The sequence below is a fragment of the Lissotriton vulgaris genome, chromosome 4_1, assembly GCF_964263255.1.
Source record: "Lissotriton vulgaris chromosome 4_1, aLisVul1.2, whole genome shotgun sequence".
In the NCBI taxonomy this organism is placed as follows: domain Eukaryota; kingdom Metazoa; phylum Chordata; class Amphibia; order Caudata; family Salamandridae; genus Lissotriton; species Lissotriton vulgaris.
In genome coordinates, this window is record NC_141691.1 from 520,142,829 (window position 1) to 520,166,520 (window position 23,692).

A 23,692-nucleotide genomic window follows, 5' to 3' on the forward strand; every position below is an offset into this window, starting at 1 on the left:
TAAAAGAAGGTCTTTAAAAAGGCACCCCTCCCAATAGATGAAAGCGGAGGAATTGGGCTTGTTCTCCTGTGCCCCAGGTTGCTTTGCCCCCATTGACCTAAGCCACCTTTGTGCGCACGCAGTCCCCCACCCAGTCAGGTGCTCTATGTTGGCGTGAAGTGCAGTACCAGCTCAACAGAAAGGTAAATTGCTGGAAAACCCTGCTGTGATGCATACATCTACTTTGGAGCACTCTTCTCCTTTGCACTCTTGAATCGCTTAAGCGCAATGTATTCTTCCAGCAAGCTGAATAACGAGATAGGTGAGAGAAGGTGTACCAGCTGTCTGTGCGCCATCAGCAGCCACTAGGTGTCCCTCTTGGGTTTTCCCGGGGATCCTGATTGTGCAGGAATTCATCGGTTCAGTAGCAAGGGGGAGAGGATGGCCTGTGCCTGGAAGTGACAGGCAGTCTGGTGGCATCATGAGGATTAAGTTCCGATTCATATTTGCTGTAGAATAAAATATGTTTTCAGCCCCCATGAGCTTTGTCACTCGGAGAGCAGTGTATGAACTTTTGCTGCACGGCTCTGGGCTCCCTGGTGGTCTAGTGGTTAGGATTCGGCGCTCTCACCGCCGCGGCCCGGGTTCGATTCCCGGTCAGGGAAAAGTCCCTCTTCTGACCTTGAAAGCTTTTCCTTCCCGTAGGTCAGGGCTTCTCAAAATGAAGTTGCTTTTCTGACTCACAATTTGCCTAGCATGACGCAGTATCGCTCAAAATATGATTTTCGCAAGGTTCCTTTAGAGCTGCTTCCCATGGTGGGAGGCAAGGCTCTTGAGCAAGTGAGATCCTGTATTCCGAGGCGCGCTTCCTTTTGTAGGCTTCTGACCCCATGGCCTGTGGCAGGTAGTCCTCCTTTGACTGGGCCGCAGGCTTTGTCTCCAAATGGCGTCCTGGACCCACTGCAACCCACCTGTTTGCTAAAACGGAAGTCTGCCTCTGGGTAAGAAAAAGCTGAGCTGCACGTACGGAAAGCGGCAGAGGCCAGAGGCGGGGAGGGTGTGGCAAGGGCTGCCTGATTTGCATAGTGACGTGTTGCATCTTGGGAATGTACAGGCTTTGGAGCTTAACAGGTACTGCAGGTGTCTGCCTGGCCTGAGAGATGCCTGTCTGGTGCTCCCCTCAGGACACACAGGCCTTCCATTCGAGCATGGAGGGTGAGGGACATGGGTCACCCTCATATACAGGGGTGTGGGCATGGGCAGGATAGGTTGTGGGGGACCCGTCAGGGCATTGCCCGTTTGGAAGCCCGTTCGGAAGGCGAGAGGAGGCGGGGCAGGAAACTCTGCTCAATTTCTTTCCCAGAGGCCTGTGGAGAACCCTTTGCACGTTTGAGCCAGCCGGGCCTGCATCAGCAGATCCTGCTCCACTGGGAAGGGAGAGCCTGTAGGCGTAAATCAAAAAAAGGGGAGAAATCTGCAAATTCTAGTGGCAGACCCATGTTGCCCAGGAAGCAATCAGTTTCTCCTGCTCCCTATAGTGGAAAAAGACATAGGAGGTGTATTTCTCTAGGCAGGGGCTCTGTGTAGATGGCACTTCATTGCTCTGGGAAGCATCCATGCTGGTAGAAGAGTAGCAGCAGACTCCACACCTGAGGCTTGAATGGGGACCGTTGGGGAGGGGCAGTGGGAGGCCGAGGAGGGCGGAGGAAAATGCTTTTCAAAAGCATCTGCACGTTCCTACAAACCTGCTGAAAACCCATACCAGGAATGGGGCTCGAACCCATGCGGACAAACGTCCATTGGATCTTAAGTCCAACGCCTTAACCACTCGGCCACCCTGGTGAGACCCAAGGATTTACTTTCTTCAACTCCCTTTTTATGCTTGCTACTGTAGCACCAGCTGTCCAGCAAGAGGTGATTGCAGAGTTAAAAGGCTTTTGCAGGAGGTTAAAAGTAATTGCTTATAACAAACACACTGTGTGACACCTAACTTTCTCCCACTCGGACCTTACCGTTAATTTTTATATTGGAGTTAGCTTAGTCACAATAAGGGGGTGAGCAAGGCAGTTACACTAGAGCATCTACTCCCTGGTGGTCTAGTGGCTAGGATTCGGCGCTTTCACCGCCGCGGCCCGGGTTCGATTCCCGGTCAGGGAAGATCCCTCTAAAGCATAGATTGCTTAATTTGTCTGTGTATCTTTTTTAAAAGAAGGTCTTTAAAAAGGCACCCCTCCCAATAGATGAAAGCGGAGGAATTGGGCTTGTTCTCCTGTGCCCCAGGTTGCTTTGCCCCCATTGACCTAAGCCACCTTTGTGCGCACGCAGTCCCCCACCCAGTCAGGTGCTCTATGTTGGCGTGAAGTGCAGTACCAGCTCAACAGAAAGGTAAATTGCTGGAAAACCCTGCTGTGATGCATACATCTACTTTGGAGCACTCTTCTCCTTTGCACTCTTGAATCGCTTAAGCGCAATGTATTCTTCCAGCAAGCTGAATAACGAGATAGGTGAGAGAAGGTGTACCAGCTGTCTGTGCGCCATCAGCAGCCACTAGGTGTCCCTCTTGGGTTTTCCCGGGGATCCTGATTGTGCAGGAATTCATCGGTTCAGTAGCAAGGGGGAGAGGATGGCCTGTGCCTGGAAGTGACAGGCAGTCTGGTGGCTTCATGAGGATTAAGTTCCGATTCATATTTGCTGTAGAATAAAATATGTTTTCAGCCCCCATGAGCTTTGTCACTCGGAGAGCAGTGTATGAACTTTTGCTGCACGGCTCTGGGCTCCCTGGTGGTCTAGTGGTTAGGATTCGGCGCTCTCACCGCCGCGGCCCGGGTTCGATTCCCGGTCAGGGAAAAGTCCCTCTTCTGACCTTGAAAGCTTTTCCTTCCCGTAGGTCAGGGCTTCTCAAAATGAAGTTGCTTTTCTGACTCACAATTTGCCTAGCATGACGCAGTATCGCTCAAAATATGATTTTCGCAAGGTTCCTTTAGAGCTGCTTCCCATGGTGGGAGGCAAGGCTCTTGAGCAAGTGAGATCCTGTATTCCGAGGCGCGCTTCCTTTTGTAGGCTTCTGACCCCATGGCCTGTGGCAGGTAGTCCTCCTTTGACTGGGCCGCAGGCTTTGTCTCCAAATGGCGTCCTGGACCCACTGCAACCCACCTGTTTGCTAAAACGGAAGTCTGCCTCTGGGTAAGAAAAAGCTGAGCTGCACGTACGGAAAGCGGCAGAGGCCAGAGGCGGGGAGGGTGTGGCAAGGGCTGCCTGATTTGCATAGTGACCTGTTGCATCTTGGGAATGTACAGGCTTTGGAGCTTAACAGGTACTGCAGGTGTCTGCCTGGCCTGAGAGATGCCTGTCTGGTGCTCCCCTCAGGACACACAGGCCTTCCATTCGAGCATGGAGGGTGAGGGACATGGGTCACCCTCATATACAGGGGTGTGGGCATGGGCAGGATAGGTTGTGGGGGACCCGTCAGGGCATTGCCCGTTTGGAAGCCCGTTCGGAAGGCGAGAGGAGGCGGGGCAGGAAACTCTGCTCAATTTCTTTCCCAGAGGCCTGTGGAGAACCCTTTGCACGTTTGAGCCAGCCGGGCCTGCATCAGCAGATCCTGCTCCACTGGGAAGGGAGAGCCTGTAGGCGTAAATCAAAAAAAGGGGAGAAATCTGCAAATTCTAGCGGCAGACCCATGTTGCCCAGGAAGCAATCAGTTTCTCCTGCTCCCTATAGTGGAAAAAGACATAGGAGGTGTATTTCTCTAGGCAGGGGCTCTGTGTAGATGGCACTTCATTGCTCTGGGAAGCATCCATGCTGGTAGAAGAGTAGCAGCAGACTCCACACCTGAGGCTTGAATGGGGACTGTTGGGGAGGGGCAGTGGGAGGCCGAGGAGGGCGGAGGAAAATGCTTTTCAAAAGCATCTGCACGTTCCTACAAACCTGCTGAAAACCCATTCCAGGAATGGGGCTCGAACCCATGCGGACAAACGTCCATTGGATCTTAAGTCCAACGCCTTAACCACTCGGCCACCCTGGTGAGACCCAAGGATTTACTTTCTTCAACTCCCTTTTTATGCTTGCTGCTGTAGCACCAGCTGTCCAGCAAGAGGTGATTGCAGAGTTAAAAGGCTTTTGCAGGAGGTTAAAAGTAATTGCTTATAACAAACACACTGTGTGACACCTAACTTTCTCCCACTCGGACCTTACCGTTAATTTTTATATTGGAGTTAGCTTAGTCACAATAAGGGGGTGAGCAAGGCAGGCACACTAGAGCATCTACTCCCTGGTGGTCTAGTGGCTAGGATTCGGCGCTTTCACCGCCGCGGCCCGGGTTCGATTCCCGGTCAGGGAAGATCCCTCTAAAGCATAGATTGCTTAATTTGTCTGTGTATCTTTTTTAAAAGAAGGTCTTTAAAAAGGCACCCCTCCCAATAGATGAAAGCGGAGGAATGGGGCTTGTTCTCCTGTGCCCCAGGTTGCTTTGCCCCCATTGACCTAAGCCACCTTTGTGCGCACGCAGTCCCCCACCCAGTCAGGTGCTCTATGTTGGCGTGAAGTGCAGTACCAGCTCAACAGAAAGGTAAATTGCTGGAAAACCCTGCTGTGATGCATACATCTACTTTGGAGCACTCTTCTCCTTTGCACTCTTGAATCGCTTAAGCGCAATGTATTCTTCCAGCAAGCTGAATAACGAGATAGGTGAGAGAAGGTGTACCAGCTGTCTGTGCGCCATCAGCAGCCACTAGGTGTCCCTCTTGGGTTTTCCCAGGGATCCTGATTGTGCAGGAATTCATCGGTTCAGTAGCAAGGGGGAGAGGATGGCCTGTGCCTGGAAGTGACAGGCAGTCTGGTGGCATCATGAGGATTAAGTTCCGATTCATATTTGCTGTAGAATAAAATATGTTTTCAGCCCCCATGAGCTTTGTCACTCGGAGAGCAGTGTATGAACTTTTGCTGCACGGCTCTGGGCTCCCTGGTGGTCTAGTGGTTAGGATTCGGCGCTCTCACCGCCGCGGCCCGGGTTCGATTCCCGGTCAGGGAAAAGTCCCTCTTCTGACCTTGAAAGCTTTTCCTTCCCGTAGGTCAGGGCTTCTCAAAATGAAGTTGCTTTTCTGACTCACAATTTGCCTAGCATGACGCAGTATCGCTCAAAATATGATTTTCGCAAGGTTCCTTTAGAGCTGCTTCCCATGGTGGGAGGCAAGGCTCTTGAGCAAGTGAGATCCTGTATTCCGAGGCGCGCTTCCTTTTGTAGGCTTCTGACCCCATGGCCTGTGGCAGGTAGTCCTCCTTTGACTGGGCCGCAGGCTTTGTCTCCAAATGGCGTCCTGGACCCACTGCAACCCACCTGTTTGCTAAAACGGAAGTCTGCCTCTGGGTAAGAAAAAGCTGAGCTGCACGTACGGAAAGCGGCAGAGGCCAGAGGCGGGGAGGGTGTGGCAAGGGCTGCCTGATTTGCATAGTGACCTGTTGCATCTTGGGAATGTACAGGCTTTGGAGCTTAACAGGTACTGCAGGTGTCTGCCTGGCCTGAGAGATGCCTGTCTGGTGCTCCCCTCAGGACACACAGGCCTTCCATTCGAGCATGGAGGGTGAGGGACATGGGTCACCCTCATATACAGGGGTGTGGGCATGGGCAGGATAGGTTGTGGGGGACCCGTCAGGGCATTGCCCGTTTGGAAGCCCGTTCGGAAGGCGAGAGGAGGCGGGGCAGGAAACTCTGCTCAATTTCTTTCCCAGAGGCCTGTGGAGAACCCTTTGCACGTTTGAGCCAGCCGGGCCTGCATCAGCAGATCCTGCTCCACTGGGAAGGGAGAGCCTGTAGGCGTAAATCAAAAAAAGGGGAGAAATCTGCAAATTCTAGTGGCAGACCCATGTTGCCCAGGAAGCAATCAGTTTCTCCTGCTCCCTATAGTGGAAAAAGACATAGGAGGTGTATTTCTCTAGGCAGGGGCTCTGTGTAGATGGCACTTCATTGCTCTGGGAAGCATCCATGCTGGTAGAAGAGTAGCAGCAGACTCCACACCTGAGGCTTGAATGGGGACCGTTGGGGAGGGGCAGTGGGAGGCCGAGGAGGGCGGAGGAAAATGCTTTTCAAAAGCATCTGCACGTTCCTACAAACCTGCTGAAAACCCATACCAGGAATGGGGCTCGAACCCATGCGGACAAACGTCCATTGGATCTTAAGTCCAACGCCTTAACCACTCGGCCACCCTGGTGAGACCCAAGGATTTACTTTCTTCAACTCCCTTTTTATGCTTGCTACTGTAGCACCAGCTGTCCAGCAAGAGGTGATTGCAGAGTTAAAAGGCTTTTGCAGGAGGTTAAAAGTAATTGCTTATAACAAACACACTGTGTGACACCTAACTTTCTCCCACTCGGACCTTACCGTTAATTTTTATATTGGAGTTAGCTTAGTCACAATAAGGGGGTGAGCAAGACAGTTACACTAGAGCATCTACTCCCTGGTGGTCTAGTGGCTAGGATTCGGCGCTTTCACCGCCGCGGCCCGGGTTCGATTCCCGGTCAGGGAAGATCCCTCTAAAGCATAGATTGCTTAATTTGTCTGTGTATCTTTTTTAAAAGAAGGTCTTTAAAAAGGCACCCCTCCCAATAGATGAAAGCGGAGGAATTGGGCTTGTTCTCCTGTGCCCCAGGTTGCTTTGCCCCCATTGACCTAAGCCACCTTTGTGCGCACGCAGTCCCCCACCCAGTCAGGTGCTCTATGTTGGCGTGAAGTGCAGTACCAGCTCAACAGAAAGGTAAATTGCTGGAAAACCCTGCTGTGATGCATACATCTACTTTGGAGCACTCTTCTCCTTTGCACTCTTGAATCGCTTAAGCGCAATGTATTCTTCCAGCAAGCTGAATAACGAGATAGGTGAGAGAAGGTGTACCAGCTGTCTGTGCGCCATCAGCAGCCACTAGGTGTCCCTCTTGGGTTTTCCCGGGGATCCTGATTGTGCAGGAATTCATCGGTTCAGTAGCAAGGGGGAGAGGATGGCCTGTGCCTGGAAGTGACAGGCAGTCTGGTGGCATCATGAGGATTAAGTTCCGATTCATATTTGCTGTAGAATAAAATATGTTTTCAGCCCCCATGAGCTTTGTCACTCGGAGAGCAGTGTATGAACTTTTGCTGCACGGCTCTGGGCTCCCTGGTGGTCTAGTGGTTAGGATTCGGCGCTCTCACCGCCGCGGCCCGGGTTCGATTCCCGGTCAGGGAAAAGTCCCTCTTCTGACCTTGAAAGCTTTTCCTTCCCGTAGGTCAGGGCTTCTCAAAATGAAGTTGCTTTTCTGACTCACAATTTGCCTAGCATGACGCAGTATCGCTCAAAATATGATTTTCGCAAGGTTCCTTTAGAGCTGCTTCCCATGGTGGGAGGCAAGGCTCTTGAGCAAGTGAGATCCTGTATTCCGAGGCGCGCTTCCTTTTGTAGGCTTCTGACCCCATGGCCTGTGGCAGGTAGTCCTCCTTTGACTGGGCCGCAGGCTTTGTCTCCAAATGGCGTCCTGGACCCACTGCAACCCACCTGTTTGCTAAAACGGAAGTCTGCCTCTGGGTAAGAAAAAGCTGAGCTGCACGTACGGAAAGCGGCAGAGGCCAGAGGCGGGGAGGGTGTGGCAAGGGCTGCCTGATTTGCATAGTGACCTGTTGCATCTTGGGAATGTACAGGCTTTGGAGCTTAACAGGTACTGCAGGTGTCTGCCTGGCCTGAGAGATGCCTGTCTGGTGCTCCCCTCAGGACACACAGGCCTTCCATTCGAGCATGGAGGGTGAGGGACATGGGTCACCCTCATATACAGGGGTGTGGGCATGGGCAGGATAGGTTGTGGGGGACCCGTCAGGGCATTGCCCGTTTGGAAGCCCGTTCGGAAGGTGAGAGGAGGCGGGGCAGGAAACTCTGCTCAATTTCTTTCCCAGAGGCCTGTGGAGAACCCTTTGCACGTTTGAGCCAGCCGGGCCTGCATCAGCAGATCCTGCTCCACTGGGAAGGGAGAGCCTGTAGGCGTAAATCAAAAAAAGGGGAGAAATCTGCAAATTCTAGTGGCAGACCCATGTTGCCCAGGAAGCAATCAGTTTCTCCTGCTCCCTATAGTGGAAAAAGACATAGGAGGTGTATTTCTCTAGGCAGGGGCTCTGTGTAGATGGCACTTCATTGCTCTGGGAAGCATCCATGCTGGTAGAAGAGTAGCAGCAGACTCCACACCTGAGGCTTGAATGGGGACCGTTGGGGAGGGGCAGTGGGAGGCCGAGGAGGGCGGAGGAAAATGCTTTTCAAAAGCATCTGCACGTTCCTACAAACCTGCTGAAAACCCATACCAGGAATGGGGCTCGAACCCATGCGGACAAACGTCCATTGGATCTTAAGTCCAACGCCTTAACCACTCGGCCACCCTGGTGAGACCCAAGGATTTACTTTCTTCAACTCCCTTTTTATGCTTGCTACTGTAGCACCAGCTGTCCAGCAAGAGGTGATTGCAGAGTTAAAAGGCTTTTGCAGGAGGTTAAAAGTAATTGCTTATAACAAACACACTGTGTGACACCTAACTTTCTCCCACTCGGACCTTACCGTTAATTTTTATATTGGAGTTAGCTTAGTCACAATAAGGGGGTGAGCAAGGCAGGCTCACTAGAGCATCTACTCCCTGGTGGTCTAGTGGCTAGGATTCGGTGCTTTCACCGCCGCGGCCCGGGTTCGATTCCCGGTCAGGGAAGATCCCTCTAAAGCATAGATTGCTTAATTTGTCTGTGTATCTTTTTTAAAAGAAGGTCTTTAAAAAGGCACCCCTCCCAATAGATGAAAGCGGAGGAATTGGGCTTGTTCTCCTGTGCCCCAGGTTGCTTTGCCCCCATTGACCTAAGCCACCTTTGTGCGCACGCAGTCCCCCACCCAGTCAGGTGCTCTATGTTGGCGTGAAGTGCAGTACCAGCTCAACAGAAAGGTAAATTGCTGGAAAACCCTGCTGTGATGCATACATCTACTTTGGAGCACTCTTCTCCTTTGCACTCTTGAATCGCTTAAGCGCAATGTATTCTTCCAGCAAGCTGAATAACGAGATAGGTGAGAGAAGGTGTACCAGCTGTCTGTGCGCCATCAGCAGCCACTAGGTGTCCCTCTTGGGTTTTCCCGGGGATCCTGATTGTGCAGGAATTCATCGGTTCAGTAGCAAGGGGGAGAGGATGGCCTGTGCCTGGAAGTGACAGGCAGTCTGGTGGCATCATGAGGATTAAGTTCCGATTCATATTTGCTGTAGAATAAAATATGTTTTCAGCCCCCATGAGCTTTGTCACTCGGAGAGCAGTGTATGAACTTTTGCTGCACGGCTCTGGGCTCCCTGGTGGTCTAGTGGTTAGGATTCGGCGCTCTCACCGCCGCGGCCCGGGTTCGATTCCCGGTCAGGGAAAAGTCCCTCTTCTGACCTTGAAAGCTTTTCCTTCCCGTAGGTCAGGGCTTCTCAAAATGAAGTTGCTTTTCTGACTCACAATTTGCCTAGCATGACGCAGTATCGCTCAAAATATGATTTTCGCAAGGTTCCTTTAGAGCTGCTTCCCATGGTGGGAGGCAAGGCTCTTGAGCAAGTGAGATCCTGTATTCCGAGGCGCGCTTCCTTTTGTAGGCTTCTGACCCCATGGCCTGTGGCAGGTAGTCCTCCTTTGACTGGGCCGCAGGCTTTGTCTCCAAATGGCGTCCTGGACCCACTGCAACCCACCTGTTTGCTAAAACGGAAGTCTGCCTCTGGGTAAGAAAAAGCTGAGCTGCACGTACGGAAAGCGGCAGAGGCCAGAGGCGGGGAGGGTGTGGCAAGGGCTGCCTGATTTGCATAGTGACCTGTTGCATCTTGGGAATGTACAGGCTTTGGAGCTTAACAGGTACTGCAGGTGTCTGCCTGGCCTGAGAGATGCCTGTCTGGTGCTCCCCTCAGGACACACAGGCCTTCCATTCGAGCATGGAGGGTGAGGGACATGGGTCACCCTCATATACAGGGGTGTGGGCATGGGCAGGATAGGTTGTGGGGGACCCGTCAGGGCATTGCCCGTTTGGAAGCCCGTTCGGAAGGCGAGAGGAGGCGGGGCAGGAAACTCTGCTCAATTTCTTTCCCAGAGGCCTGTGGAGAACCCTTTGCACGTTTGAGCCAGCCGGGCCTGCATCAGCAGATCCTGCTCCACTGGGAAGGGAGAGCCTGTAGGCGTAAATCAAAAAAAGGGGAGAAATCTGCAAATTCTAGTGGCAGACCCATGTTGCCCAGGAAGCAATCAGTTTCTCCTGCTCCCTATAGTGGAAAAAGACATAGGAGGTGTATTTCTCTAGGCAGGGGCTCTGTGTAGATGGCACTTCATTGCTCTGGGAAGCATCCATGCTGGTAGAAGAGTAGCAGCAGACTCCACACCTGAGGCTTGAATGGGGACCGTTGGGGAGGGGCAGTGGGAGGCCGAGGAGGGCGGAGGAAAATGCTTTTCAAAAGCATCTGCACGTTCCTACAAACCTGCTGAAAACCCATACCAGGAATGGGGCTCGAACCCATGCGGACAAACGTCCATTGGATCTTAAGTCCAACGCCTTAACCACTCGGCCACCCTGGTGAGACCCAAGGATTTACTTTCTTCAACTCCCTTTTTATGCTTGCTACTGTAGCACCAGCTGTCCAGCAAGAGGTGATTGCAGAGTTAAAAGGCTTTTGCAGGAGGTTAAAAGTAATTGCTTATAACAAACACACTGTGTGACACCTAACTTTCTCCCACTCGGACCTTACCGTTAATTTTTATATTGGAGTTAGCTTAGTCACAATAAGGGGGTGAGCAAGGCAGTTACACTAGAGCATCTACTCCCTGGTGGTCTAGTGGCTAGGATTCGGCGCTTTCACCGCCGCGGCCCGGGTTCGATTCCCGGTCAGGGAAGATCCCTCTAAAGCATAGATTGCTTAATTTGTCTGTGTATCTTTTTTAAAAGAAGGTCTTTAAAAAGGCACCCCTCCCAATAGATGAAAGCGGAGGAATTGGGCTTGTTCTCCTGTGCCCCAGGTTGCTTTGCCCCCATTGACCTAAGCCACCTTTGTGCGCACGCAGTCCCCCACCCAGTCAGGTGCTCTATGTTGGCGTGAAGTGCAGTACCAGCTCAACAGAAAGGTAAATTGCTGGAAAACCCTGCTGTGATGCATACATCTACTTTGGAGCACTCTTCTCCTTTGCACTCTTGAATCGCTTAAGCGCAATGTATTCTTCCAGCAAGCTGAATAACGAGATAGGTGAGAGAAGGTGTACCAGCTGTCTGTGCGCCATCAGCAGCCACTAGGTGTCCCTCTTGGGTTTTCCCGGGGATCCTGATTGTGCAGGAATTCATCGGTTCAGTAGCAAGGGGGAGAGGATGGCCTGTGCCTGGAAGTGACAGGCAGTCTGGTGGCTTCATGAGGATTAAGTTCCGATTCATATTTGCTGTAGAATAAAATATGTTTTCAGCCCCCATGAGCTTTGTCACTCGGAGAGCAGTGTATGAACTTTTGCTGCACGGCTCTGGGCTCCCTGGTGGTCTAGTGGTTAGGATTCGGCGCTCTCACCGCCGCGGCCCGGGTTCGATTCCCGGTCAGGGAAAAGTCCCTCTTCTGACCTTGAAAGCTTTTCCTTCCCGTAGGTCAGGGCTTCTCAAAATGAAGTTGCTTTTCTGACTCACAATTTGCCTAGCATGACGCAGTATCGCTCAAAATATGATTTTCGCAAGGTTCCTTTAGAGCTGCTTCCCATGGTGGGAGGCAAGGCTCTTGAGCAAGTGAGATCCTGTATTCCGAGGCGCGCTTCCTTTTGTAGGCTTCTGACCCCATGGCCTGTGGCAGGTAGTCCTCCTTTGACTGGGCCGCAGGCTTTGTCTCCAAATGGCGTCCTGGACCCACTGCAACCCACCTGTTTGCTAAAACGGAAGTCTGCCTCTGGGTAAGAAAAAGCTGAGCTGCACGTACGGAAAGCGGCAGAGGCCAGAGGCGGGGAGGGTGTGGCAAGGGCTGCCTGATTTGCATAGTGACCTGTTGCATCTTGGGAATGTACAGGCTTTGGAGCTTAACAGGTACTGCAGGTGTCTGCCTGGCCTGAGAGATGCCTGTCTGGTGCTCCCCTCAGGACACACAGGCCTTCCATTCGAGCATGGAGGGTGAGGGACATGGGTCACCCTCATATACAGGGGTGTGGGCATGGGCAGGATAGGTTGTGGGGGACCCGTCAGGGCATTGCCCGTTTGGAAGCCCGTTCGGAAGGCGAGAGGAGGCGGGGCAGGAAACTCTGCTCAATTTCTTTCCCAGAGGCCTGTGGAGAACCCTTTGCACGTTTGAGCCAGCCGGGCCTGCATCAGCAGATCCTGCTCCACTGGGAAGGGAGAGCCTGTAGGCGTAAATCAAAAAAAGGGGAGAAATCTGCAAATTCTAGCGGCAGACCCATGTTGCCCAGGAAGCAATCAGTTTCTCCTGCTCCCTATAGTGGAAAAAGACATAGGAGGTGTATTTCTCTAGGCAGGGGCTCTGTGTAGATGGCACTTCATTGCTCTGGGAAGCATCCATGCTGGTAGAAGAGTAGCAGCAGACTCCACACCTGAGGCTTGAATGGGGACTGTTGGGGAGGGGCAGTGGGAGGCCGAGGAGGGCGGAGGAAAATGCTTTTCAAAAGCATCTGCACGTTCCTACAAACCTGCTGAAAACCCATTCCAGGAATGGGGCTCGAACCCATGCGGACAAACGTCCATTGGATCTTAAGTCCAACGCCTTAACCACTCGGCCACCCTGGTGAGACCCAAGGATTTACTTTCTTCAACTCCCTTTTTATGCTTGCTGCTGTAGCACCAGCTGTCCAGCAAGAGGTGATTGCAGAGTTAAAAGGCTTTTGCAGGAGGTTAAAAGTAATTGCTTATAACAAACACACTGTGTGACACCTAACTTTCTCCCACTCGGACCTTACCGTTAATTTTTATATTGGAGTTAGCTTAGTCACAATAAGGGGGTGAGCAAGGCAGGCACACTAGAGCATCTACTCCCTGGTGGTCTAGTGGCTAGGATTCGGCGCTTTCACCGCCGCGGCCCGGGTTCGATTCCCGGTCAGGGAAGATCCCTCTAAAGCATAGATTGCTTAATTTGTCTGTGTATCTTTTTTAAAAGAAGGTCTTTAAAAAGGCACCCCTCCCAATAGATGAAAGCGGAGGAATGGGGCTTGTTCTCCTGTGCCCCAGGTTGCTTTGCCCCCATTGACCTAAGCCACCTTTGTGCGCACGCAGTCCCCCACCCAGTCAGGTGCTCTATGTTGGCGTGAAGTGCAGTACCAGCTCAACAGAAAGGTAAATTGCTGGAAAACCCTGCTGTGATGCATACATCTACTTTGGAGCACTCTTCTCCTTTGCACTCTTGAATCGCTTAAGCGCAATGTATTCTTCCAGCAAGCTGAATAACGAGATAGGTGAGAGAAGGTGTACCAGCTGTCTGTGCGCCATCAGCAGCCACTAGGTGTCCCTCTTGGGTTTTCCCAGGGATCCTGATTGTGCAGGAATTCATCGGTTCAGTAGCAAGGGGGAGAGGATGGCCTGTGCCTGGAAGTGACAGGCAGTCTGGTGGCATCATGAGGATTAAGTTCCGATTCATATTTGCTGTAGAATAAAATATGTTTTCAGCCCCCATGAGCTTTGTCACTCGGAGAGCAGTGTATGAACTTTTGCTGCACGGCTCTGGGCTCCCTGGTGGTCTAGTGGTTAGGATTCGGCGCTCTCACCGCCGCGGCCCGGGTTCGATTCCCGGTCAGGGAAAAGTCCCTCTTCTGACCTTGAAAGCTTTTCCTTCCCGTAGGTCAGGGCTTCTCAAAATGAAGTTGCTTTTCTGACTCACAATTTGCCTAGCATGACGCAGTATCGCTCAAAATATGATTTTCGCAAGGTTCCTTTAGAGCTGCTTCCCATGGTGGGAGGCAAGGCTCTTGAGCAAGTGAGATCCTGTATTCCGAGGCGCGCTTCCTTTTGTAGGCTTCTGACCCCATGGCCTGTGGCAGGTAGTCCTCCTTTGACTGGGCCGCAGGCTTTGTCTCCAAATGGCGTCCTGGACCCACTGCAACCCACCTGTTTGCTAAAACGGAAGTCTGCCTCTGGGTAAGAAAAAGCTGAGCTGCACGTACGGAAAGCGGCAGAGGCCAGAGGCGGGGAGGGTGTGGCAAGGGCTGCCTGATTTGCATAGTGACCTGTTGCATCTTGGGAATGTACAGGCTTTGGAGCTTAACAGGTACTGCAGGTGTCTGCCTGGCCTGAGAGATGCCTGTCTGGTGCTCCCCTCAGGACACACAGGCCTTCCATTCGAGCATGGAGGGTGAGGGACATGGGTCACCCTCATATACAGGGGTGTGGGCATGGGCAGGATAGGTTGTGGGGGACCCGTCAGGGCATTGCCCGTTTGGAAGCCCGTTCGGAAGGCGAGAGGAGGCGGGGCAGGAAACTCTGCTCAATTTCTTTCCCAGAGGCCTGTGGAGAACCCTTTGCACGTTTGAGCCAGCCGGGCCTGCATCAGCAGATCCTGCTCCACTGGGAAGGGAGAGCCTGTAGGCGTAAATCAAAAAAAGGGGAGAAATCTGCAAATTCTAGTGGCAGACCCATGTTGCCCAGGAAGCAATCAGTTTCTCCTGCTCCCTATAGTGGAAAAAGACATAGGAGGTGTATTTCTCTAGGCAGGGGCTCTGTGTAGATGGCACTTCATTGCTCTGGGAAGCATCCATGCTGGTAGAAGAGTAGCAGCAGACTCCACACCTGAGGCTTGAATGGGGACCGTTGGGGAGGGGCAGTGGGAGGCCGAGGAGGGCGGAGGAAAATGCTTTTCAAAAGCATCTGCACGTTCCTACAAACCTGCTGAAAACCCATACCAGGAATGGGGCTCGAACCCATGCGGACAAACGTCCATTGGATCTTAAGTCCAACGCCTTAACCACTCGGCCACCCTGGTGAGACCCAAGGATTTACTTTCTTCAACTCCCTTTTTATGCTTGCTACTGTAGCACCAGCTGTCCAGCAAGAGGTGATTGCAGAGTTAAAAGGCTTTTGCAGGAGGTTAAAAGTAATTGCTTATAACAAACACACTGTGTGACACCTAACTTTCTCCCACTCGGACCTTACCGTTAATTTTTATATTGGAGTTAGCTTAGTCACAATAAGGGGGTGAGCAAGGCAGGCTCACTAGAGCATCTACTCCCTGGTGGTCTAGTGGCTAGGATTCGGTGCTTTCACCGCCGCGGCCCGGGTTCGATTCCCGGTCAGGGAAGATCCCTCTAAAGCATAGATTGCTTAATTTGTCTGTGTATCTTTTTTAAAAGAAGGTCTTTAAAAAGGCACCCCTCCCAATAGATGAAAGCGGAGGAATTGGGCTTGTTCTCCTGTGCCCCAGGTTGCTTTGCCCCCATTGACCTAAGCCACCTTTGTGCGCACGCAGTCCCCCACCCAGTCAGGTGCTCTATGTTGGCGTGAAGTGCAGTACCAGCTCAACAGAAAGGTAAATTGCTGGAAAACCCTGCTGTGATGCATACATCTACTTTGGAGCACTCTTCTCCTTTGCACTCTTGAATCGCTTAAGCGCAATGTATTCTTCCAGCAAGCTGAATAACGAGATAGGTGAGAGAAGGTGTACCAGCTGTCTGTGCGCCATCAGCAGCCACTAGGTGTCCCTCTTGGGTTTTCCCGGGGATCCTGATTGTGCAGGAATTCATCGGTTCAGTAGCAAGGGGGAGAGGATGGCCTGTGCCTGGAAGTGACAGGCAGTCTGGTGGCATCATGAGGATTAAGTTCCGATTCATATTTGCTGTAGAATAAAATATGTTTTCAGCCCCCATGAGCTTTGTCACTCGGAGAGCAGTGTATGAACTTTTGCTGCACGGCTCTGGGCTCCCTGGTGGTCTAGTGGTTAGGATTCGGCGCTCTCACCGCCGCGGCCCGGGTTCGATTCCCGGTCAGGGAAAAGTCCCTCTTCTGACCTTGAAAGCTTTTCCTTCCCGTAGGTCAGGGCTTCTCAAAATGAAGTTGCTTTTCTGACTCACAATTTGCCTAGCATGACGCAGTATCGCTCAAAATATGATTTTCGCAAGGTTCCTTTAGAGCTGCTTCCCATGGTGGGAGGCAAGGCTCTTGAGCAAGTGAGATCCTGTATTCCGAGGCGCGCTTCCTTTTGTAGGCTTCTGACCCCATGGCCTGTGGCAGGTAGTCCTCCTTTGACTGGGCCGCAGGCTTTGTCTCCAAATGGCGTCCTGGACCCACTGCAACCCACCTGTTTGCTAAAACGGAAGTCTGCCTCTGGGTAAGAAAAAGCTGAGCTGCACGTACGGAAAGCGGCAGAGGCCAGAGGCGGGGAGGGTGTGGCAAGGGCTGCCTGATTTGCATAGTGACGTGTTGCATCTTGGGAATGTACAGGCTTTGGAGCTTAACAGGTACTGCAGGTGTCTGCCTGGCCTGAGAGATGCCTGTCTGGTGCTCCCCTCAGGACACACAGGCCTTCCATTCGAGCATGGAGGGTGAGGGACATGGGTCACCCTCATATACAGGGGTGTGGGCATGGGCAGGATAGGTTGTGGGGGACCCGTCAGGGCATTGCCCGTTTGGAAGCCCGTTCGGAAGGCGAGAGGAGGCGGGGCAGGAAACTCTGCTCAATTTCTTTCCCAGAGGCCTGTGGAGAACCCTTTGCACGTTTGAGCCAGCCGGGCCTGCATCAGCAGATCCTGCTCCACTGGGAAGGGAGAGCCTGTAGGCGTAAATCAAAAAAAGGGGAGAAATCTGCAAATTCTAGTGGCAGACCCATGTTGCCCAGGAAGCAATCAGTTTCTCCTGCTCCCTATAGTGGAAAAAGACATAGGAGGTGTATTTCTCTAGGCAGGGGCTCTGTGTAGATGGCACTTCATTGCTCTGGGAAGCATCCATGCTGGTAGAAGAGTAGCAGCAGACTCCACACCTGAGGCTTGAATGGGGACCGTTGGGGAGGGGCAGTGGGAGGCCGAGGAGGGCGGAGGAAAATGCTTTTCAAAAGCATCTGCACGTTCCTACAAACCTGCTGAAAACCCATACCAGGAATGGGGCTCGAACCCATGCGGACAAACGTCCATTGGATCTTAAGTCCAACGCCTTAACCACTCGGCCACCCTGGTGAGACCCAAGGATTTACTTTCTTCAACTCCCTTTTTATGCTTGCTACTGTAGCACCAGCTGTCCAGCAAGAGGTGATTGCAGAGTTAAAAGGCTTTTGCAGGAGGTTAAAAGTAATTGCTTATAACAAACACACTGTGTGACACCTAACTTTCTCCCACTCGGACCTTACCGTTAATTTTTATATTGGAGTTAGCTTAGTCACAATAAGGGGGTGAGCAAGACAGTTACACTAGAGCATCTACTCCCTGGTGGTCTAGTGGCTAGGATTCGGCGCTTTCACCGCCGCGGCCCGGGTTCGATTCCTGGTCAGGGAAGATCCCTCTAAAGCATAGATTGCTTAATTTGTCTGTGTATCTTTTTTAAAAGAAGGTCTTTAAAAAGGCACCCCTCCCAATAGATGAAAGCGGAGGAATTGGGCTTGTTCTCCTGTGCCCCAGGTTGCTTTGCCCCCATTGACCTAAGCCACCTTTGTGCGCACGCAGTCCCCCACCCAGTCAGGTGCTCTATGTTGGCGTGAAGTGCAGTACCAGCTCAACAGAAAGGTAAATTGCTGGAAAACCCTGCTGTGATGCATACATCTACTTTGGAGCACTCTTCTCCTTTGCACTCTTGAATCGCTTAAGCGCAATGTATTCTTCCAGCAAGCTGAATAACGAGATAGGTGAGAGAAGGTGTACCAGCTGTCTGTGCGCCATCAGCAGCCACTAGGTGTCCCTCTTGGGTTTTCCCGGGGATCCTGATTGTGCAGGAATTCATCGGTTCAGTAGCAAGGGGGAGAGGATGGCCTGTGCCTGGAAGTGACAGGCAGTCTGGTGGCATCATGAGGATTAAGTTCCGATTCATATTTGCTGTAGAATAAAATATGTTTTCAGCCCCCATGAGCTTTGTCACTCGGAGAGCAGTGTATGAACTTTTGCTGCACGGCTCTGGGCTCCCTGGTGGTCTAGTGGTTAGGATTCGGCGCTCTCACCGCCGCGGCCCGGGTTCGATTCCCGGTCAGGGAAAAGTCCCTCTTCTGACCTTGAAAGCTTTTCCTTCCCGTAGGTCAGGGCTTCTCAAAATGAAGTTGCTTTTCTGACTCACAATTTGCCTAGCATGACGCAGTATCGCTCAAAATATGATTTTCGCAAGGTTCCTTTAGAGCTGCTTCCCATGGTGGGAGGCAAGGCTCTTGAGCAAGTGAGATCCTGTATTCCGAGGCGCGCTTCCTTTTGTAGGCTTCTGACCCCATGGCCTGTGGCAGGTAGTCCTCCTTTGACTGGGCCGCAGGCTTTGTCTCCAAATGGCGTCCTGGACCCACTGCAACCCACCTGTTTGCTAAAACGGAAGTCTGCCTCTGGGTAAGAAAAAGCTGAGCTGCACGTACGGAAAGCGGCAGAGGCCAGAGGCGGGGAGGGTGTGGCAAGGGCTGCCTGATTTGCATAGTGACGTGTTGCATCTTGGGAATGTACAGGCTTTGGAGCTTAACAGGTACTGCAGGTGTCTGCCTGGCCTGAGAGATGCCTGTCTGGTGCTCCCCTCAGGACACACAGGCCTTCCATTCGAGCATGGAGGGTGAGGGACATGGGTCACCCTCATATACAGGGGTGTGGGCATGGGCAGGATAGGTTGTGGGGGACCCGTCAGGGCATTGCCCGTTTGGAAGCCCGTTCGGAAGGCGAGAGGAGGCGGGGCAGGAAACTCTGCTCAATTTCTTTCCCAGAGGCCTGTGGAGAACCCTTTGCACGTTTGAGCCAGCCGGGCCTGCATCAGCAGATCCTGCTCCACTGGGAAGGGAGAGCCTGTAGGCGTAAATCAAAAAAAGGGGAGAAATCTGCAAATTCTAGTGGCAGACCCATGTTGCCCAGGAAGCAATCAGTTTCTCCTGCTCCCTATAGTGGAAAAAGACATAGGAGGTGTATTTCTCTAGGCAGGGGCTCTGTGTAGATGGCACTTCATTGCTCTGGGAAGCATCCATGCTGGTAGAAGAGTAGCAGCAGACTCCACACCTGAGGCTTGAATGGGGACCGTTGGGGAGGGGCAGTGGGAGGCCGAGGAGGGCGGAGGAAAATGCTTTTCAAAAGCATCTGCACGTTCCTACAAACCTGCTGAAAACCCATACCAGGAATGGGGCTCGAACCCATGCGGACAAACGTCCATTGGATCTTAAGTCCAACGCCTTAACCACTCGGCCACCCTGGTGAGACCCAAGGATTTACTTTCTTCAACTCCCTTTTTATGCTTGCTACTGTAGCACCAGCTGTCCAGCAAGAGGTGATTGCAGAGTTAAAAGGCTTTTGCAGGAGGTTAAAAGTAATTGCTTATAACAAACACACTGTGTGACACCTAACTTTCTCCCACTCGGACCTTACCGTTAATTTTTATATTGGAGTTAGCTTAGTCACAATAAGGGGGTGAGCAAGACAGTTACACTAGAGCATCTACTCCCTGGTGGTCTAGTGGCTAGGATTCGGCGCTTTCACCGCCGCGGCCCGGGTTCGATTCCCGGTCAGGGAAGATCCCTCTAAAGCATAGATTGCTTAATTTGTCTGTGTATCTTTTTTAAAAGAAGGTCTTTAAAAAGGCACCCCTCCCAATAGATGAAAGCGGAGGAATTGGGCTTGTTCTCCTGTGCCCCAGGTTGCTTTGCCCCCATTGACCTAAGCCACCTTTGTGCGCACGCAGTCCCCCACCCAGTCAGGTGCTCTATGTTGGCGTGAAGTGCAGTACCAGCTCAACAGAAAGGTAAATTGCTGGAAAACCCTGCTGTGATGCATACATCTACTTTGGAGCACTCTTCTCCTTTGCACTCTTGAATCGCTTAAGCGCAATGTATTCTTCCAGCAAGCTGAATAACGAGATAGGTGAGAGAAGGTGTACCAGCTGTCTGTGCGCCATCAGCAGCCACTAGGTGTCCCTCTTGGGTTTTCCCGGGGATCCTGATTGTGCAGGAATTCATCGGTTCAGTAGCAAGGGGGAGAGGATGGCCTGTGCCTGGAAGTGACAGGCAGTCTGGTGGCATCATGAGGATTAAGTTCCGATTCATATTTGCTGTAGAATAAAATATGTTTTCAGCCCCCATGAGCTTTGTCACTCGGAGAGCAGTGTATGAACTTTTGCTGCACGGCTCTGGGCTCCCTGGTGGTCTAGTGGTTAGGATTCGGCGCTCTCACCGCCGCGGCCCGGGTTCGATTCCCGGTCAGGGAAAAGTCCCTCTTCTGACCTTGAAAGCTTTTCCTTCCCGTAGGTCAGGGCTTCTCAAAATGAAGTTGCTTTTCTGACTCACAATTTGCCTAGCATGACGCAGTATCGCTCAAAATATGATTTTCGCAAGGTTCCTTTAGAGCTGCTTCCCATGGTGGGAGGCAAGGCTCTTGAGCAAGTGAGATCCTGTATTCCGAGGCGCGCTTCCTTTTGTAGGCTTCTGACCCCATGGCCTGTGGCAGGTAGTCCTCCTTTGACTGGGCCGCAGGCTTTGTCTCCAAATGGCGTCCTGGACCCACTGCAACCCACCTGTTTGCTAAAACGGAAGTCTGCCTCTGGGTAAGAAAAAGCTGAGCTGCACGTACGGAAAGCGGCAGAGGCCAGAGGCGGGGAGGGTGTGGCAAGGGCTGCCTGATTTGCATAGTGACGTGTTGCATCTTGGGAATGTACAGGCTTTGGAGCTTAACAGGTACTGCAGGTGTCTGCCTGGCCTGAGAGATGCCTGTCTGGTGCTCCCCTCAGGACACACAGGCCTTCCATTCGAGCATGGAGGGTGAGGGACATGGGTCACCCTCATATACAGGGGTGTGGGCATGGGCAGGATAGGTTGTGGGGGACCCGTCAGGGCATTGCCCGTTTGGAAGCCCGTTCGGAAGGCGAGAGGAGGCGGGGCAGGAAACTCTGCTCAATTTCTTTCCCAGAGGCCTGTGGAGAACCCTTTGCACGTTTGAGCCAGCCGGGCCTGCATCAGCAGATCCTGCTCCACTGGGAAGGGAGAGCCTGTAGGCGTAAATCAAAAAAAGGGGAGAAATCTGCAAATTCTAGTGGCAGACCCATGTTGCCCAGGAAGCAATCAGTTTCTCCTGCTCCCTATAGTGGAAAAAGACATAGGAGGTGTATTTCTCTAGGCAGGGGCTCTGTGTAGATGGCACTTCATTGCTCTGGGAAGCATCCATGCTGGTAGAAGAGTAGCAGCAGACTCCACACCTGAGGCTTGAATGGGGACCGTTGGGGAGGGGCAGTGGGAGGCCGAGGAGGGCGGAGGAAAATGCTTTTCAAAAGCATCTGCACGTTCCTACAAACCTGCTGAAAACCCATACCAGGAATGGGGCTCGAACCCATGCGGACAAACGTCCATTGGATCTTAAGTCCAACGCCTTAACCACTCGGCCACCCTGGTGAGACCCAAGGATTTACTTTCTTCAACTCCCTTTTTATGCTTGCTACTGTAGCACCAGCTGTCCAGCAAGAGGTGATTGCAGAGTTAAAAGGCTTTTGCAGGAGGTTAAAAGTAATTGCTTATAACAAACACACTGTGTGACACCTAACTTTCTCCCACTCGGACCTTACCGTTAATTTTTATATTGGAGTTAGCTTAGTCACAATAAGGGGGTGAGCAAGGCAGGCTCACTAGAGCATCTACTCCCTGGTGGTCTAGTGGCTAGGATTCGGTGCTTTCACCGCCGCGGCCCGGGTTCGATTCCCGGTCAGGGAAGATCCCTCTAAAGCATAGATTGCTTAATTTGTCTGTGTATCTTTTTTAAAAGAAGGTCTTTAAAAAGGCACCCCTCCCAATAGATGAAAGCGGAGGAATTGGGCTTGTTCTCCTGTGCCCCAGGTTGCTTTGCCCCCATTGACCTAAGCCACCTTTGTGCGCACGCAGTCCCCCACCCAGTCAGGTGCTCTATGTTGGCGTGAAGTGCAGTACCAGCTCAACAGAAAGGTAAATTGCTGGAAAACCCTGCTGTGATGCATACATCTACTTTGGAGCACTCTTCTCCTTTGCACTCTTGAATCGCTTAAGCGCAATGTATTCTTCCAGCAAGCTGAATAACGAGATAGGTGAGAGAAGGTGTACCAGCTGTCTGTGCGCCATCAGCAGCCACTAGGTGTCCCTCTTGGGTTTTCCCGGGGATCCTGATTGTGCAGGAATTCATCGGTTCAGTAGCAAGGGGGAGAGGATGGCCTGTGCCTGGAAGTGACAGGCAGTCTGGTGGCATCATGAGGATTAAGTTCCGATTCATATTTGCTGTAGAATAAAATATGTTTTCAGCCCCCATGAGCTTTGTCACTCGGAGAGCAGTGTATGAACTTTTGCTGCACGGCTCTGGGCTCCCTGGTGGTCTAGTGGTTAGGATTCGGCGCTCTCACCGCCGCGGCCCGGGTTCGATTCCCGGTCAGGGAAAAGTCCCTCTTCTGACCTTGAAAGCTTTTCCTTCCCGTAGGTCAGGGCTTCTCAAAATGAAGTTGCTTTTCTGACTCACAATTTGCCTAGCATGACGCAGTATCGCTCAAAATATGATTTTCGCAAGGTTCCTTTAGAGCTGCTTCCCATGGTGGGAGGCAAGGCTCTTGAGCAAGTGAGATCCTGTATTCCGAGGCGCGCTTCCTTTTGTAGGCTTCTGACCCCATGGCCTGTGGCAGGTAGTCCTCCTTTGACTGGGCCGCAGGCTTTGTCTCCAAATGGCGTCCTGGACCCACTGCAACCCACCTGTTTGCTAAAACGGAAGTCTGCCTCTGGGTAAGAAAAAGCTGAGCTGCACGTACGGAAAGCGGCAGAGGCCAGAGGCGGGGAGGGTGTGGCAAGGGCTGCCTGATTTGCATAGTGACGTGTTGCATCTTGGGAATGTACAGGCTTTGGAGCTTAACAGGTACTGCAGGTGTCTGCCTGGCCTGAGAGATGCCTGTCTGGTGCTCCCCTCAGGACACACAGGCCTTCCATTCGAGCATGGAGGGTGAGGGACATGGGTCACCCTCATATACAGGGGTGTGGGCATGGGCAGGATAGGTTGTGGGGGACCCGTCAGGGCATTGCCCGTTTGGAAGCCCGTTCGGAAGGCGAGAGGAGGCGGGGCAGGAAACTCTGCTCAATTTCTTTCCCAGAGGCCTGTGGAGAACCCTTTGCACGTTTGAGCCAGCCGGGCCTGCATCAGCAGATCCTGCTCCACTGGGAAGGGAGAGCCTGTAGGCGTAAATCAAAAAAAGGGGAGAAATCTGCAAATTCTAGTGGCAGACCCATGTTGCCCAGGAAGCAATCAGTTTCTCCTGCTCCCTATAGTGGAAAAAGACATAGGAGGTGTATTTCTCTAGGCAGGGGCTCTGTGTAGATGGCACTTCATTGCTCTGGGAAGCATCCATGCTGGTAGAAGAGTAGCAGCAGACTCCACACCTGAGGCTTGAATGGGGACCGTTGGGGAGGGGCAGTGGGAGGCCGAGGAGGGCGGAGGAAAATGCTTTTCAAAAGCATCTGCACGTTCCTACAAACCTGCTGAAAACCCATACCAGGAATGGGGCTCGAACCCATGCGGACAAACGTCCATTGGATCTTAAGTCCAACGCCTTAACCACTCGGCCACCCTGGTGAGACCCAAGGATTTACTTTCTTCAACTCCCTTTTTATGCTTGCTACTGTA

General features: G+C 52.2%; 32 non-coding genes across 32 annotated transcripts; 21 read left to right on the forward strand and 11 right to left on the reverse strand.

The window, feature by feature from the left end:
- The first annotated feature begins 572 nt into the window (after positions 1-572).
- Positions 573-644, forward strand: TRNAE-CUC (transfer RNA glutamic acid (anticodon CUC)). Its single transcript has one exon. It is a non-coding gene; the product is annotated as a tRNA-Glu (tRNA).
- A 1,094-nt stretch (positions 645-1,738) lies between these two features.
- On the reverse strand, positions 1,739-1,821 carry TRNAL-UAA (transfer RNA leucine (anticodon UAA)). Its single transcript has one exon. It is a non-coding gene; the product is annotated as a tRNA-Leu (tRNA).
- Positions 1,822-2,064: 243 nt separating this feature from the next.
- On the forward strand, positions 2,065-2,136 carry TRNAE-UUC (transfer RNA glutamic acid (anticodon UUC)). The gene has a single exon. It is a non-coding gene; the product is annotated as a tRNA-Glu (tRNA).
- Positions 2,137-2,754: 618 nt separating this feature from the next.
- TRNAE-CUC (transfer RNA glutamic acid (anticodon CUC)) lies at positions 2,755-2,826 on the forward strand. Its single transcript has one exon. It is a non-coding gene; the product is annotated as a tRNA-Glu (tRNA).
- Positions 2,827-3,920: 1,094 nt separating this feature from the next.
- TRNAL-UAA (transfer RNA leucine (anticodon UAA)) lies at positions 3,921-4,003 on the reverse strand. Its single transcript has one exon. It is a non-coding gene; the product is annotated as a tRNA-Leu (tRNA).
- A 243-nt stretch (positions 4,004-4,246) lies between these two features.
- Positions 4,247-4,318, forward strand: TRNAE-UUC (transfer RNA glutamic acid (anticodon UUC)). Its single transcript has one exon. It is a non-coding gene; the product is annotated as a tRNA-Glu (tRNA).
- A 618-nt stretch (positions 4,319-4,936) lies between these two features.
- On the forward strand, positions 4,937-5,008 carry TRNAE-CUC (transfer RNA glutamic acid (anticodon CUC)). The gene has a single exon. It is a non-coding gene; the product is annotated as a tRNA-Glu (tRNA).
- Positions 5,009-6,102: 1,094 nt separating this feature from the next.
- TRNAL-UAA (transfer RNA leucine (anticodon UAA)) lies at positions 6,103-6,185 on the reverse strand. Its single transcript has one exon. It is a non-coding gene; the product is annotated as a tRNA-Leu (tRNA).
- A 243-nt stretch (positions 6,186-6,428) lies between these two features.
- TRNAE-UUC (transfer RNA glutamic acid (anticodon UUC)) lies at positions 6,429-6,500 on the forward strand. The gene has a single exon. It is a non-coding gene; the product is annotated as a tRNA-Glu (tRNA).
- A 618-nt stretch (positions 6,501-7,118) lies between these two features.
- On the forward strand, positions 7,119-7,190 carry TRNAE-CUC (transfer RNA glutamic acid (anticodon CUC)). The gene has a single exon. It is a non-coding gene; the product is annotated as a tRNA-Glu (tRNA).
- Positions 7,191-8,284: 1,094 nt separating this feature from the next.
- TRNAL-UAA (transfer RNA leucine (anticodon UAA)) lies at positions 8,285-8,367 on the reverse strand. The gene has a single exon. It is a non-coding gene; the product is annotated as a tRNA-Leu (tRNA).
- Positions 8,368-8,610: 243 nt separating this feature from the next.
- TRNAE-UUC (transfer RNA glutamic acid (anticodon UUC)) lies at positions 8,611-8,682 on the forward strand. Its single transcript has one exon. It is a non-coding gene; the product is annotated as a tRNA-Glu (tRNA).
- Positions 8,683-9,300: 618 nt separating this feature from the next.
- TRNAE-CUC (transfer RNA glutamic acid (anticodon CUC)) lies at positions 9,301-9,372 on the forward strand. The gene has a single exon. It is a non-coding gene; the product is annotated as a tRNA-Glu (tRNA).
- A 1,094-nt stretch (positions 9,373-10,466) lies between these two features.
- Positions 10,467-10,549, reverse strand: TRNAL-UAA (transfer RNA leucine (anticodon UAA)). Its single transcript has one exon. It is a non-coding gene; the product is annotated as a tRNA-Leu (tRNA).
- A 243-nt stretch (positions 10,550-10,792) lies between these two features.
- TRNAE-UUC (transfer RNA glutamic acid (anticodon UUC)) lies at positions 10,793-10,864 on the forward strand. Its single transcript has one exon. It is a non-coding gene; the product is annotated as a tRNA-Glu (tRNA).
- Positions 10,865-11,482: 618 nt separating this feature from the next.
- TRNAE-CUC (transfer RNA glutamic acid (anticodon CUC)) lies at positions 11,483-11,554 on the forward strand. Its single transcript has one exon. It is a non-coding gene; the product is annotated as a tRNA-Glu (tRNA).
- Positions 11,555-12,648: 1,094 nt separating this feature from the next.
- Positions 12,649-12,731, reverse strand: TRNAL-UAA (transfer RNA leucine (anticodon UAA)). Its single transcript has one exon. It is a non-coding gene; the product is annotated as a tRNA-Leu (tRNA).
- A 243-nt stretch (positions 12,732-12,974) lies between these two features.
- TRNAE-UUC (transfer RNA glutamic acid (anticodon UUC)) lies at positions 12,975-13,046 on the forward strand. Its single transcript has one exon. It is a non-coding gene; the product is annotated as a tRNA-Glu (tRNA).
- Positions 13,047-13,664: 618 nt separating this feature from the next.
- On the forward strand, positions 13,665-13,736 carry TRNAE-CUC (transfer RNA glutamic acid (anticodon CUC)). The gene has a single exon. It is a non-coding gene; the product is annotated as a tRNA-Glu (tRNA).
- A 1,094-nt stretch (positions 13,737-14,830) lies between these two features.
- TRNAL-UAA (transfer RNA leucine (anticodon UAA)) lies at positions 14,831-14,913 on the reverse strand. Its single transcript has one exon. It is a non-coding gene; the product is annotated as a tRNA-Leu (tRNA).
- A 243-nt stretch (positions 14,914-15,156) lies between these two features.
- On the forward strand, positions 15,157-15,228 carry TRNAE-UUC (transfer RNA glutamic acid (anticodon UUC)). Its single transcript has one exon. It is a non-coding gene; the product is annotated as a tRNA-Glu (tRNA).
- A 618-nt stretch (positions 15,229-15,846) lies between these two features.
- On the forward strand, positions 15,847-15,918 carry TRNAE-CUC (transfer RNA glutamic acid (anticodon CUC)). Its single transcript has one exon. It is a non-coding gene; the product is annotated as a tRNA-Glu (tRNA).
- Positions 15,919-17,012: 1,094 nt separating this feature from the next.
- On the reverse strand, positions 17,013-17,095 carry TRNAL-UAA (transfer RNA leucine (anticodon UAA)). The gene has a single exon. It is a non-coding gene; the product is annotated as a tRNA-Leu (tRNA).
- A 243-nt stretch (positions 17,096-17,338) lies between these two features.
- On the forward strand, positions 17,339-17,410 carry TRNAE-UUC (transfer RNA glutamic acid (anticodon UUC)). The gene has a single exon. It is a non-coding gene; the product is annotated as a tRNA-Glu (tRNA).
- Positions 17,411-18,028: 618 nt separating this feature from the next.
- TRNAE-CUC (transfer RNA glutamic acid (anticodon CUC)) lies at positions 18,029-18,100 on the forward strand. Its single transcript has one exon. It is a non-coding gene; the product is annotated as a tRNA-Glu (tRNA).
- Positions 18,101-19,194: 1,094 nt separating this feature from the next.
- Positions 19,195-19,277, reverse strand: TRNAL-UAA (transfer RNA leucine (anticodon UAA)). The gene has a single exon. It is a non-coding gene; the product is annotated as a tRNA-Leu (tRNA).
- Positions 19,278-19,520: 243 nt separating this feature from the next.
- On the forward strand, positions 19,521-19,592 carry TRNAE-UUC (transfer RNA glutamic acid (anticodon UUC)). The gene has a single exon. It is a non-coding gene; the product is annotated as a tRNA-Glu (tRNA).
- A 618-nt stretch (positions 19,593-20,210) lies between these two features.
- TRNAE-CUC (transfer RNA glutamic acid (anticodon CUC)) lies at positions 20,211-20,282 on the forward strand. Its single transcript has one exon. It is a non-coding gene; the product is annotated as a tRNA-Glu (tRNA).
- Positions 20,283-21,376: 1,094 nt separating this feature from the next.
- TRNAL-UAA (transfer RNA leucine (anticodon UAA)) lies at positions 21,377-21,459 on the reverse strand. The gene has a single exon. It is a non-coding gene; the product is annotated as a tRNA-Leu (tRNA).
- Positions 21,460-21,702: 243 nt separating this feature from the next.
- On the forward strand, positions 21,703-21,774 carry TRNAE-UUC (transfer RNA glutamic acid (anticodon UUC)). The gene has a single exon. It is a non-coding gene; the product is annotated as a tRNA-Glu (tRNA).
- A 618-nt stretch (positions 21,775-22,392) lies between these two features.
- TRNAE-CUC (transfer RNA glutamic acid (anticodon CUC)) lies at positions 22,393-22,464 on the forward strand. Its single transcript has one exon. It is a non-coding gene; the product is annotated as a tRNA-Glu (tRNA).
- A 1,094-nt stretch (positions 22,465-23,558) lies between these two features.
- Positions 23,559-23,641, reverse strand: TRNAL-UAA (transfer RNA leucine (anticodon UAA)). Its single transcript has one exon. It is a non-coding gene; the product is annotated as a tRNA-Leu (tRNA).
- Positions 23,642-23,692: the final 51 nt, after the last annotated feature.